Below are 12,227 nucleotides of genomic sequence, written 5' to 3' on the forward strand. Positions count from 1 at the left end.
TTGGAGACAAGCGATACATGTAGTCACATGTACTGTAGGTACAGCTTGAAGGACCAAGCGTTCCACCTGCAAAGGAGAGTACTGACAATTTTAAAACCTCCACGTGAGCCCCACCCCCTCCCCCAGGGAGTGTGATGTAGGCAGGACAGCTGTTTCAATTTCCATTTCACAGACATTCAAAGAGGTTCTCTAACTTGACTCAAGTCCGGAAAATGCAGTCACGTGTCACTTACCCATGGGGATGTGTTCTGAGAAGGGCGCTGTGCGATGGTTCATTGTTTTGTGAATACTGAGAATCTACTTTCACAAACTAAGAAAACTATATACTGAGGTCCATCATTGACCAAAACATTATTCTGGAGTAAGTTGCAGACCTGGTTTAATACTTCTGGACATCCAGAACTTTCTGTTAAATTCAGAACTTTCTGCTTCACCATCATTTTATACTTACTATGGGTCCAGGTCAATTCGGCCATCCGTCCATTTAATTAATCCTAAAAACTCTTTTTTTCCTTCCTTCTTTCCTGTTCTGGGGATTAAACACAGGGGCTTGCACATGCTAGGCAAGCATTCTGGTACTTCCATGTGCCTGAAGTTGCCCAGATTGGCCTTGGACTTGCAATCCTCCTGCCTTAGCCTCCGAAGCAGTTGGGATTACAGGTGTGCACCACCACACCTAGCTGGCATGCCTTTTAAATTAGGCCAAATCCTAACCTCTTTCTGGTTTCTTTGTCTCATGTTTGAAGCTGCCATCTCTGCCAGGTACTGGTAGCTTGGGCTCAATGTCCAAACAGTTATGCCTTGGTATCTGCAGGGGCATTGGTTCTAGGACCCCCTCAGATGCCAAAATCTGAGAATGCTCAAGTCTCTTATGTCAAATGGTATGGTATTTGCATATAACCTATGCATATCCTCCTGTATATTTTTAATCATCTCTAAATTATTTATAATACTTAATACAGTAGAAATGCCATATAAATGGTTGTTCGTATTGGTCAGGGAATAATAAGAAACGAAAGTCTGCACGTTTGGTCAGACGTGAAAAAAATATTTCCCCCAATATTTTCCATTGTCAGTTGGTCAGAGCTGAGATGCAGAACCCGTGGATACAGTAGCCACTGTACTCCCCTCTCCTCGAGCAGCTCATTGTTACCCAGGCCCTATCTCTGTGACTAGACCTGCATTCTCTCCCTACCTGATTCTGCAGAGAAAAGAAGGTCAAGTAATCAGATGAAATAACTTAGGTGATAGATTGCATTATTGTTCAAAATGTTTGCTATCCTCAGAGTGCCCTCCCTGAGGCCTATGGGAGGATCATAAAATTCCTGCACCATCATCATCATCATCATCATCATTTTGGAAGCAGAAATTGAACCTAGGGGCACTTAATCACTGAGCCACATCTCCAGTCCTTTTTAAACAACAACAACAACAACAAATACACATTTTTTTTCTGAAAAAACATTTTCCCTGAGGCAGAGAAACCAGAAAGGGTTTAGGATTTGGCATAATTTAAGGAAGGGGAGTTGCTGAGGCTGGCTTTGAATTCCTCATCCTCCTGCCTCAGCCTCTGGAGCTACTGGGACCACAGGCATGTGCCACTGTGACCTGCACCTGCCTTATTGAACCCAGAAAGGGCCATGAGACTAGCTCAGCCCTGGTTGTCAAAGCTGGTGGGTGGTCCACCATCTATCTTGTGCTTCTGTCACAGTGACCTGCAGTGTTCAGTTTTATCAGAGACGGTTTTATCAAACTGGGTTCCAGAGTGAAGAAAATGGGCAGAGGGGCTGGGGATGTGGCTCAAGCGGTAGTGCGCTTGCCTGGCATGCGTGCGGACCGGGTTTGATCCTCAGCACCACATACCAACAAAGATGTTGTGTCCGCCGAGAACTAAAAAATAAATATTAAAAATTTTCTCTCTCTCTCACACTCTCTCTCTCTCTCTTTAAAAAAAAAGAAAATGGGTAGAGGAGCAACCAGCCACAATAGACATGAGATGGAGAGGGAAATGAACATTTGTTAATTTATTAGATAACGCAAGAAGGCTCCAAAGCAAGACATATATAGTATCCCATTTTTGTAAACTCGTATACCTAAGTATGTTCATTTCTGCAAAGATACACAACCAGAATTCTAACATTTGTTAATTTACATGTGTTAATTTCTACATTCTTCTCTTGTAAACCAGTAGATTTTTCAGTTTATTAGCGCAGCATAACTAAAACTAAATTGATACAGTGACAGGATTCCATCATTCAAAGATTAACTACTGTTAAAATTCTAGTGCACAGCTCTGCAGAAATTCTTCTATGCAAATGAACATACTTAGATATTCAATCCTACAAAAATTATATATATATATATATATATATGTGTGTGTATACACACACACACACACACACACACACACACACGTTTGCTTTGGGGCCTTCTTGTAGACATCTTTCTATGTCAAGTTTTTTTTTTTTTTTAATTGTCCTGGGGATTGAACCCAGGGCCTTGTGCATGTGGCAAGCGCTCTACCAACTGAGCTGTATCCCCAGTCTCTTTCTACTTCAGTTTTATTTCTGTGTCCTATTTTTAGTATGGATCCATAGTGTACCCACTGCAAAGTAATGCCAAAAAATCTAGTTCTGCAATTCCTTTTCTAAGATATGGGGTCTCATTTTTTATTATTATAAACTGGGCAGTGATCATCTTACATAAATAGTTTGATGTATTTGTTGGATCATTTCCTTAGGTTCAGGATAAATCCAAGAGGCAGAAGTGCTGACTCTGGAGGGGTGCACATCATTTGTTTGGGTCCATCTTGCCACACCGTCCCCCAGAAGGCCTGCTTGCGCTCTCGCCAGCTCACTGCTGCTCATTTCTTTACAGCCTCATCGATAGCAAGCATGATCAGTTTTGCCAAAAGATCCCCAATCTGATATATACATATTTTTTATGATGGTGGAGATTAACTCACATGCAAAGCAAGTGCTCTATCTCTGAGTTGTATTCCCAGTGCCTGAAGAGCATTCTTGTTTTTTTGCCGGGGGGTGGGGGGGTGGGGGGGTGGGGACGGGGTGGTGAGGTGAAGGTACTGGGGATTGAACTCAGGGGCACTCAACCACTGAGCCACATCCCCACCCTTATTTTGTATTTTATTTAGAGACAAGGTCTCACTGAGTTGCTTAGCACCTCACTTTTGCTGAGGCTGGCTTTGAACTCACAATCCTCTTCCCTCAGCCTCCCCAGCCACTGGGATGGCAGGTGTGTGCCACTGCACCTGGCCTGAAGAGCATTCTTAAGTGGCTTCAGTGTCCACTAACACACTGCCTCCCTAACTTTGGCAACTATTTTTTGGTCCATTTGCTTACCATAAAGTCAGAGAGCAAAGGGGAACCTTTGGAACCTTCCAAAGCCTTTGGAACCTTCCAGGTAGAAGGCTGAGCTGGTATCACTTGCCCAGTGTTATAAATGACCTCTGAATTTTTCTTAGCCAGAAACCCTTTCAGAGAGTCCCAGATCTCCCTTCTTCCTCCTCCTGCCTTCTCTTCTTTTCTCTGAGGGAAATATTAAAACTAACTTTTAAATTTATTCTTAGGCAAACAACACGAAAGAAACAGAATTGTAGATGAAAAAGGAAAAAAAAAAAAAACCTCACCCACGATAAGCGGCCCCAGCCGTTGCGGTTTTTATCTGCCTGTTTCCTTCTGTCCTTGTCCAGAAGCACACCATGTTTTGCTGAGCACCCAGGCACAGGTCTAGTTTTACATTTTGCCCCTTTCTCTTCTCATTTTTCATAAGCAGTTTTCCACATTGCTCCGTGGTCATCATCTTTCCCATTTTAATTGGTGCACAACGTTCCGATGAGTGAATAATTTAATAATCATTACCCTAATGGAAGTCACTTACATGGTTACTCGATTTTGCCTATTATGAATAATGCTGCACTGCATGTTTTTATGGATATCGCTTCTTCCTTTATTTGGATTATTTCCTCAGGTCAGTGCCCCAGAGAGAGATCGCTGGGTTAAAGTGTCTGAGTGCTTTAATGATTCCTGGCATGAATTGTTATATTGTTTTCCAAAGGGTTTTCTCTTATTTATTTTCCTGCCCAACCCCCGCCCCCCAAATAAGGGGAAAAAAAATGCATGCTTTCTCCGTCAACCATTATAGAAGAAAGCAAAAATTATACTAGGAAAATAACCACTACAACATTTGGACAACCATCCCTCCAGATATCTCTTGATGCATAGATATAGATGGAGAAATAAAAATAATTCCTCACAAGAGGGATCATACTCACGTGCCAATTTTGCAATCTGTTTTTTTACTCAACAACATGTCCTAGGTTTTTTTAATTGGTTCTGCCACCACCCACGCCTAGGTAGTAGCATAGTATGTAGTTCAATAACAGCTGTAAACCAGGCACTGTGTCAAGAATTTTATCTGCATTAGCTCATTTAAGTTCCACCAGAACTCAATGAAAGACGTTCTGTTATTATCATACCCATTTTACAGATGAGGAAATAGGCTTAAAGAACTGTCTGCCCAAGGTCACATGGCTAGGAAGTGATGGGGCTGGCACTCAAGAACTCAAGGGGGTTTTCTGGGTCTCCAAATTGGGCTTATACAAAATAATACATGAATGTATCATCTTATAAAAAATAAAGTGTGAAAGTCCCCTTTACATTTCCACAGGGGTTTGATGTATCAGTTGAGGTTCAACTGCATATAATGGAAAACCAAACTAGCAGGCTTAAACAAGATAGGAATTTATTTTTCCTCACATAAAAGAGATTAGTATGGTGGGCCCAAGGTCGTTGTCTTGAAAAAAAAAAACAGCATTTAACTTTTTGCTCTGCATTCTCATTTTGTGGCTTCCATACCTAAGGTCTCCATGTGGTCTGCTATGGTCCCTGAAGTCCCAGCTATCATGTCTGCATTCCAGGTAACAAGAAAGAGAAAGCCTGGAGGGGCAACAGTATGTTTACTCCCAGATGAATCAGCTCCTTGTAAGGCTTTTCCTAAAGTCTGTCCCCTCCATGACATCAGCTTGCTTCTGATTGGCCACCTTTAGCCACAAGGGCCTCTGGGAAATGTAGTTTTAAAACTGATAGAGTTGCTGCTTTACTACCCACACTGCTCCATTATACAGGAGCTTGGTTAATCAAAAAGCGGGTGGAGCTAGGGATGTGACTGAGTAGTAGAATGCTTGCCTAGCATTCAGGAAACCCTGAGTTTGATCATTGCAAAAAGAAAATAATATTTAAAAAGCAGGGGGAGGGAGAATGGATATTCACAGGCAATTAGATAACTCTGCCATCATATAAATCCTTCTTAATCCTTTTCTATAAATTTAAATATTTTAATTATCTATACATAGATAAAAATGGTCTAACATGTTAAAGGTACCTTGTTTTAATTTACATTTTAAAGGTTTATCAACCAGCTTACATACCCTCTGGAGATGGAACCTAGAGGTGCTTTATCACTGAGCTACATCCCCAACCCTTTTAATTTATTTTATTTTTATTTTTCATTTTGAGACAGGGTCTTGCTAAATTGCTGAGGCTGGCTTTGAAGTAGTGATCTTCTTGCTTCCACCTCCTAAATTGCCGGAATTTCAGGCCTGTGCCACTGTGATTGGCTTCCATTAGGTATTTGTTTAGTAATTATTGTGTTGTGTACACATTTAAGCTCTTTGTTTATTTAGCCAGTTAGAGCCTGCTTTCTTTTTTTTTTCTCTTTCTTTCTTTTTTTTTTTTTTTAGTGTAAGGGATTGAGCCCAGGGACACTTAACCACTGACCCACACCCCTGGTCCTTTTTTTTTGATACAAGTTGTGCTAAGTCTGGCTTTGAATTTGCAATCCTCCTGCCTCAGCCTCCAGAGCCTCTAGATACAGGCGTGTGCCACCGCACTGCCCGCCTGATGATTTCCTGATCAAGTCAAATGGACTGTCTAGACAGATTCATTAATTGATAGGTAGATATTACAAATACATTAACTCCTTGTCTTCCTTGCTGCATATAGTGCTTCTGATAAGCTTCTCTTTTATCTTTCATGGATTGTTCCTTTTCAGAAGTGAGTTTTCTACAATGTCAACCATATTTATATAGTTGAGTGTTATCTGTTGCCTGTGACTTTTTCTATCAGTCCTAGTCTTTGCATATTTGTTCCACCTCCAGGGATATGGTCATTGTTTAAGTTTCCATTCTCCTCCCAAGAGCGTCAGGATAAGGTTGACAGTAGGTTCACCTAGATCCAAATCTCCACTCTGTCACTTCCCATCTGCATGACTAGCTGGGACACTCCCTTCATCTGAGTTCCGAGTTTCCTGACTGGTGAAGGGGTGGGACCAGCCATGGATCCTCAAACTTGTCTATGCATCAGAACCACTCAGGCTCCATAAAATGCCCATTCCTGCCTGCCCGCTGCCCTGCATCTGTAGAATCCAAACCCAGGAATCTGTATTTTTCAAAGGTCTCTGGTGAGTCCACTGCTCAGGCCTGTTTCAGAATCACAGGAACAACCTGGCTACCTGCACCCAGCTGAGTAGTCACTGAGGGAGCTGGGGGCAGCAGTCCTCGGCCACTGTGTCCCCCAGAGCCAGGTGGCCCTGCCTCTTCCTCTTGGTGGGGGCTCCCATTTCACATCCAGCCTGCACAGCAGCTTCTGCTCCCTGCTTCCTCAGGGCAGTAGAGAGGGGTGTTTAGGATCCTGGAGGGCTGCCATAGCTATGCCTCTGGGAGGGGCCAGGGCCACCTACTAGTTGGGTGACCCAAGCTACTCACCCTGTGAGTCTCAATTTCCTCCCTGTTGAAAGCAGAGACAATTCCCTTCCTTCAAGGCTGTTGTAAGGTTGGGGATGATGGATGGCTGGGCGGGAAGAGCCTAGAGCAGTTCCTGGCTCAAAATGTGCTTGTGACACTTGAGGATTACTGTTGGTGTTGTCATTGTGATTTACAGCTGCAGGGGAGGAAAAAGTGCACTTCGACTGTCATAGGGTTTGTGGGTTGGGCCAGAGAATTAAACTGAAGAACGACAGATTGACAGGAGAAAACACAAACGAATACAAGTTTAACATGCACCAGGAAATGGAGGCCAAAGGCTGAGAGCTGAACGCTGCCTGAACTGGATGAAGAGTAGTAAATGATGAATGGGGTGAGGCAGAGGGGCTTGGGCAGTTAGTTGGGTGGAGAAGTGACTAGAAAGATGAAGGTTTGTATCCTTCTCCCTTGACCTCAACTTTCCATCCTTGATGACAACGATTTCTAGAATAAAGAGGACCTCTTCCACATGGGAATGTCATTTACTGCTTTTTTTTTTTTTCTGGGGCTTGAGCCTTGGGCCCTAGGCCTGCTAGACAGGCACCCTACCACTGAGCCAAATCCCCAGTTTGTCATCCTCTACTTTTAAGAAGAACCAGGAAGGTCAGAGTGATCTTCTTGCACCTGCTATTTCTCAAGCGCCTTCACCTGAAAACAGTCAATATGCCAGAGAGGGATATTTTGGGGTGTCGTGTTCTTAACTGCTTCTCAGTGTCCTGGGCATGTTTGCCCTAGGGAATGAGCATCCTCAACAGGAATTTCCTGGTGCCGGACAAGACAGACAGAGACCTATAATTTCCCTGTGATGCTAAAACTTGTCAGAAGGAAGCCCTGGGCTTCTGGAAATTTTTCTCCCTGGCTCAAAGTAGAACTTGCAGCCTTCTGGGAGGCTGGGAGGGTGTGTGCCACGGTGCCAGCTAGCCACCTCCAGGCGGCAGGCACCCACACTGTGTGACTCCTCATACCACTGCTCCTTGCCTTCCCTCAACAGGTCTGACAGGAATGGCCCCATTCCTCCGGTGGTTGATCAATCCAGGTTAGGACACCCCCACTTGCCACCCAGACCCCTGATCCCTGGGGAGCCCATGAGTGTGCCTTGCTCTGCTTCTGGATTAGGTCTCTCCTGGTACCCTTCCTGGAACCTAGGGCCTCCTTACCTGCATTCCTGCCATTTTGACTCTGCCTGGGGCAACTGCCCTTGAACTTGACCAACTTACACAGGCTTTCTTATTGTAATTAAGACCTCAGCGAGAGGCCAGAGCCCTTTATTAAGGGTTTTAGCAGCACCAATGAGGTCTCAGCCACTTTAGAGCATTGAGGAAGTTGCCATGGAAACGCCCCTCCTCCTAGCCCCACCAAGCATGGACCCTTTAATCTTCATGAAGAGCAAAAGAGCTATGCAAACTGTTAAACTGACAATCCTAATCTTGAGCAAGGTTGGTAGGTCCTGGGACAATGTGTGGGTCCCACTTGTGCACCCCAGCTTGAGTGGTTGGGCTGAGGCCGAATTGAGATCCCAGTTTTGCTGCCCATTTGCTGCTAATCCTCTTAGACTTAACCCTTCTGTGCCTCAGTTTTTTATCCTGAAAAATGGGGGTGTTAATGATATTCTCTATGTGATTGCTGTGAACATTTAAGAAGTTAGTACTTGCCAGGATCAGTGACGCATGCCTCTAATCCCAGCTATTCGGGGAGTTGAGGCAAGAAGAACACAGGTTCAAGGCCAGCTTGGGCAATTTAGTGAGACCCTCTCTCAAAATAAAAAGGGCTAAGGCTATAGCTCAGAGGTAAAACTCGACTGAGCTCAATCCTGAGTACCACAAAAAAGGGAAAAAAGGAGGAAAAAGGTATAACTCATTACTAAAACAAAGAAAAATAGGTTAAGTTGGATTTTGCCAAAATTTTAAAATTTTACATGTCAAAGGACACTGTCAAGAAAGTAAAAGAAGTCAGGCACGATGGCACATGCTTATAATTCCAGTTGTTTGGGAGGTTGAGGCAGGAGGATCAAAAGCCTGAGGCCGTCCTGGGCAATTTAGTGATACCCGGTCTCAAAATAAAGGAAAGGTCTGGGGATATAGCTCAGTGATAGAGCACTTAACTAGCATGTGCAAGGGCCTGGGTTAGAAAAGAGAAGATAAATTTACAGAAGATACTGCAAATCACATTTCTGATAAGGGTTTACTATCCACTATAAATAAAGAACTTCAGCTCTACAATAAAGACAGTCCCATTAAGAAACAAGCAAAGGTGCCAGGTGTTGTAGTACACCCCGTAATCCCAAAGACTCGGAGGCTGAGGCAAAGGATCACAAGCTTGAGGCCAATCTCAGCAACTGAACGAGGCCCTGTCTCAAAATTAAAAAAATAAAAAGCTGGGAATGTAGCCCAGTGGTAAAGTGCCCCTGGATTCAATTCCTGGTACCAAAATAAATAGATGAGCAAAGACTTTGAATAGACATTTCTAATAATAAACACAAATGGCCAACAAACACATGAAAAGAAGCTCAACATCATTAGCCATGAAGGAAATGTAACTCCAGACCACAGTGAGATATTACTACACACTTAGGATGGGCACAATGTGGGTTTTTGTTTTGTTTGTTTTCTTTTTTTGGTACCAGGGATTGAACTCGGGGGCACTCAGCCCCTGAACCATATCCCCAGCCCTTTTTTGTATTTTATTTAGAGACAGGGTCTCATTGAGTTGCTTAGGGCCTCGCTAAGTTGCTGAGGCTGGCTTTGAACTCACAATCCTCTTGTCTCAGCCTCCTGAGCTGCTGGGATTACGGGTGTGTGTACCACCGTGCCCAGCTACAGTATATTTTTAAAGAAAAAGAAGTGCTGGCGAGTATGTGGAGAAGTTGGAACCTGTGGATGCTGCTGATGGCAATGTAAATGGTGCCACCTGTGTGGAAGTCAGCCTTGTAGTTCCTCAAAAAATTAAATCTAGAGTTACCATGTAACCCGGCAACTCTAGTCCTAGGTATGCACCCAAGAGAATGAAAAACATATGGTCACACAAAGCCTTGTACACCAATGTTCATAGCAGTGTTCTTCGTAATAGCCACAAAATGGCAACAACCCAGTGCCCATCCACTGATGAGCGGGTAAAGAAAATGTGGTCTATCCATGCTATGGAATATTATTCAGCAATAAAAAGAAATGATGTCCATACAATGTGGATGAACCTTGAAAACATTATGCTAAGTAAAACCAGGCACAGAAGGCTACTTATTGTATGATTTCATAGACACGAAATGTCCAGAAAGAGACAGAAAGTAGATTAGTGGTTTTCAGAGACTAGGAAGGAAGAAGGAATTGGAATGACTAATGGGTATAGGGTTTCTTTGAGGGTGAGGGAAGTGTTCTGGAATTGGATAGTGGTGATGATTGCACAACCTTGTGAATACTCTAAAAAAAACCCTGAATTGTACACTTTAAAGTGGTGGAGTCTGTGTTATATAAAATTTTATGCTATGTGAATTGTCTCATTTGTTTATATATTCAGCACTGGGGATTGAATCCAGGGATATTTTACCACTGAACTATATTCCCAGCCCTTTATTTATTTATTTAGAGACAAAGTCTCACTAAGTCGCTAAGGCTGGCCTCAAACTTGTGGTCCTCCTACCTCAGCATCCTGTTGGGATTATAGATATGTGCCACTACGCCCAGCTATCTTAACTTTTTTTTTTTAAAAAAAAATGAATCAGTACAATAAAATGTTCAGAAGGCTGCTCAGTTCACGTAAACCCTCAGTAGTTAGTTGCCAATTTGAGGGTTGGTCCAGGTAAGGCAGAAAGGAAAAACAATTCTAAATGGAGCATTGCCTTTAGAGATTGAATTCACATATTTAATATTGGTTGAAGAATTAGCATATAATTTCTTCCTTCTTTCATATGCATACTTGTTGATTTTACATGCTTTTGTGGTATATGTGTACATACAAGCATTTAATTTGTATTTGAATTTTCTTTTCTTTTTTTTTTTTTTAAATATCTTTAAAGTATGAAACGGGTTTCTAAAGCTCAGATTATTATTTAAGTCTCCACTGGTTAAGTCCAACTGTCATGTGGCTCAGGGACTCTACTTAAGGTCAGGTCTGTGGTAGAGCAGGATGCTCACTGACCTTGGGGTTGGAAGACCTGAGAGGGAGCCTTAGCTCTGTTCCCCGCAAGCTCCCTGAGCTGGGATGAGACTAAGTTTCTCAGGTTTAAAACAGCAGACACCCAATTACATTTAAATTGCAGATAAACAATGAGTACATTTTTGGTGTAAGTATATGTTCCAAATATTGCATGGGACATACTTACATTAAAAATTGTTTATTTAGTGCCAGGAGCGGTGGCGTATGCCTGTCATCCCAGCAGCTCAGGATGCTGACACAGGAGGATCATGAGTTCAAAGCCAGCCTCAGCAAGGGCAAGGTGCTAAGCAACTCAGTGAGAGCCTGTCTCTGAACAAAATACAAAAAATAGGCCTGGGGATGTGGCTCAGTGGTTGAGTGCCCCTGAGTTCAATCCCCAGCTCCCCCAGCTCCCGTCAAAGTTATTTATTTAAAATTAAAATTTAACTGGGAATTCAGTATTTTGTCTGTAACCCAGACATGACTCAATTTCTGTAAAAAGAAAGACTTTTTGGAGGAAATCACATTTAATTCTCATAGCATTCCCCCCATTTTGCCATGGAAGAGACTGACTCAGAGAGATCAAGTGACCTAGCCAAGGTCATTCAGCTAGAAAATCACAGAGCTGGGATTTGAACTTGGGTGTGTCGAGTAGGGCATGATCTGCTAAAATGGAACTCAAGACAGATATTCAGTGACCTGTTTAATGACGGCATGGAAACCTTGAGCTAACTTGGGAAGAACGGAAGCTTTCATTGACTGGGAAGGAAAAAAAAAGTTGGAGAATCACATTTGAAACAGTGCTTCTGTCACTATGTCTGTATTACTTCTCATTGCTGCCACAACAAATGACCTTAAATTTAGTGGCTTAAAACAACACAGATGTATTCTCTGACGTCTAGAGATCAGAGGTCTGAAGTGGCTAAAATTAGGGTGACAGCTGAGCTGTGCATCTCCTGTGCCGCTGCATTTTCTGGCTCCTGGCCACCATGGCTCAAGTCACGTGCCCCTTTCAGACTCAGTCCCTTCCACCTCCCTCTTTATAAGGACCCTTGTGATGACCAAGGGCCCACCAGATAATCCAGGATAATCTCCAAATCTCCAAATCCTTAATCACATCTGCAAAGTCCTCTTTGCCATGTAAGCTAACAGATTCATGGCCCCCAGCATTTAGGATGTGGACGTCTGTGGGAGTGATTATGCTGCCTCCACGCTGTCTAGAGAGAAATTAGTAGATTCGAGTGTTCTGGGTCTTAACTGTAATCCCTTTCATCTGTACGGC

Source organism: Ictidomys tridecemlineatus, chromosome 3 (genome assembly GCF_052094955.1).
Source record: "Ictidomys tridecemlineatus isolate mIctTri1 chromosome 3, mIctTri1.hap1, whole genome shotgun sequence".
Taxonomy (NCBI): Eukaryota; Metazoa; Chordata; class Mammalia; order Rodentia; family Sciuridae; genus Ictidomys; species Ictidomys tridecemlineatus.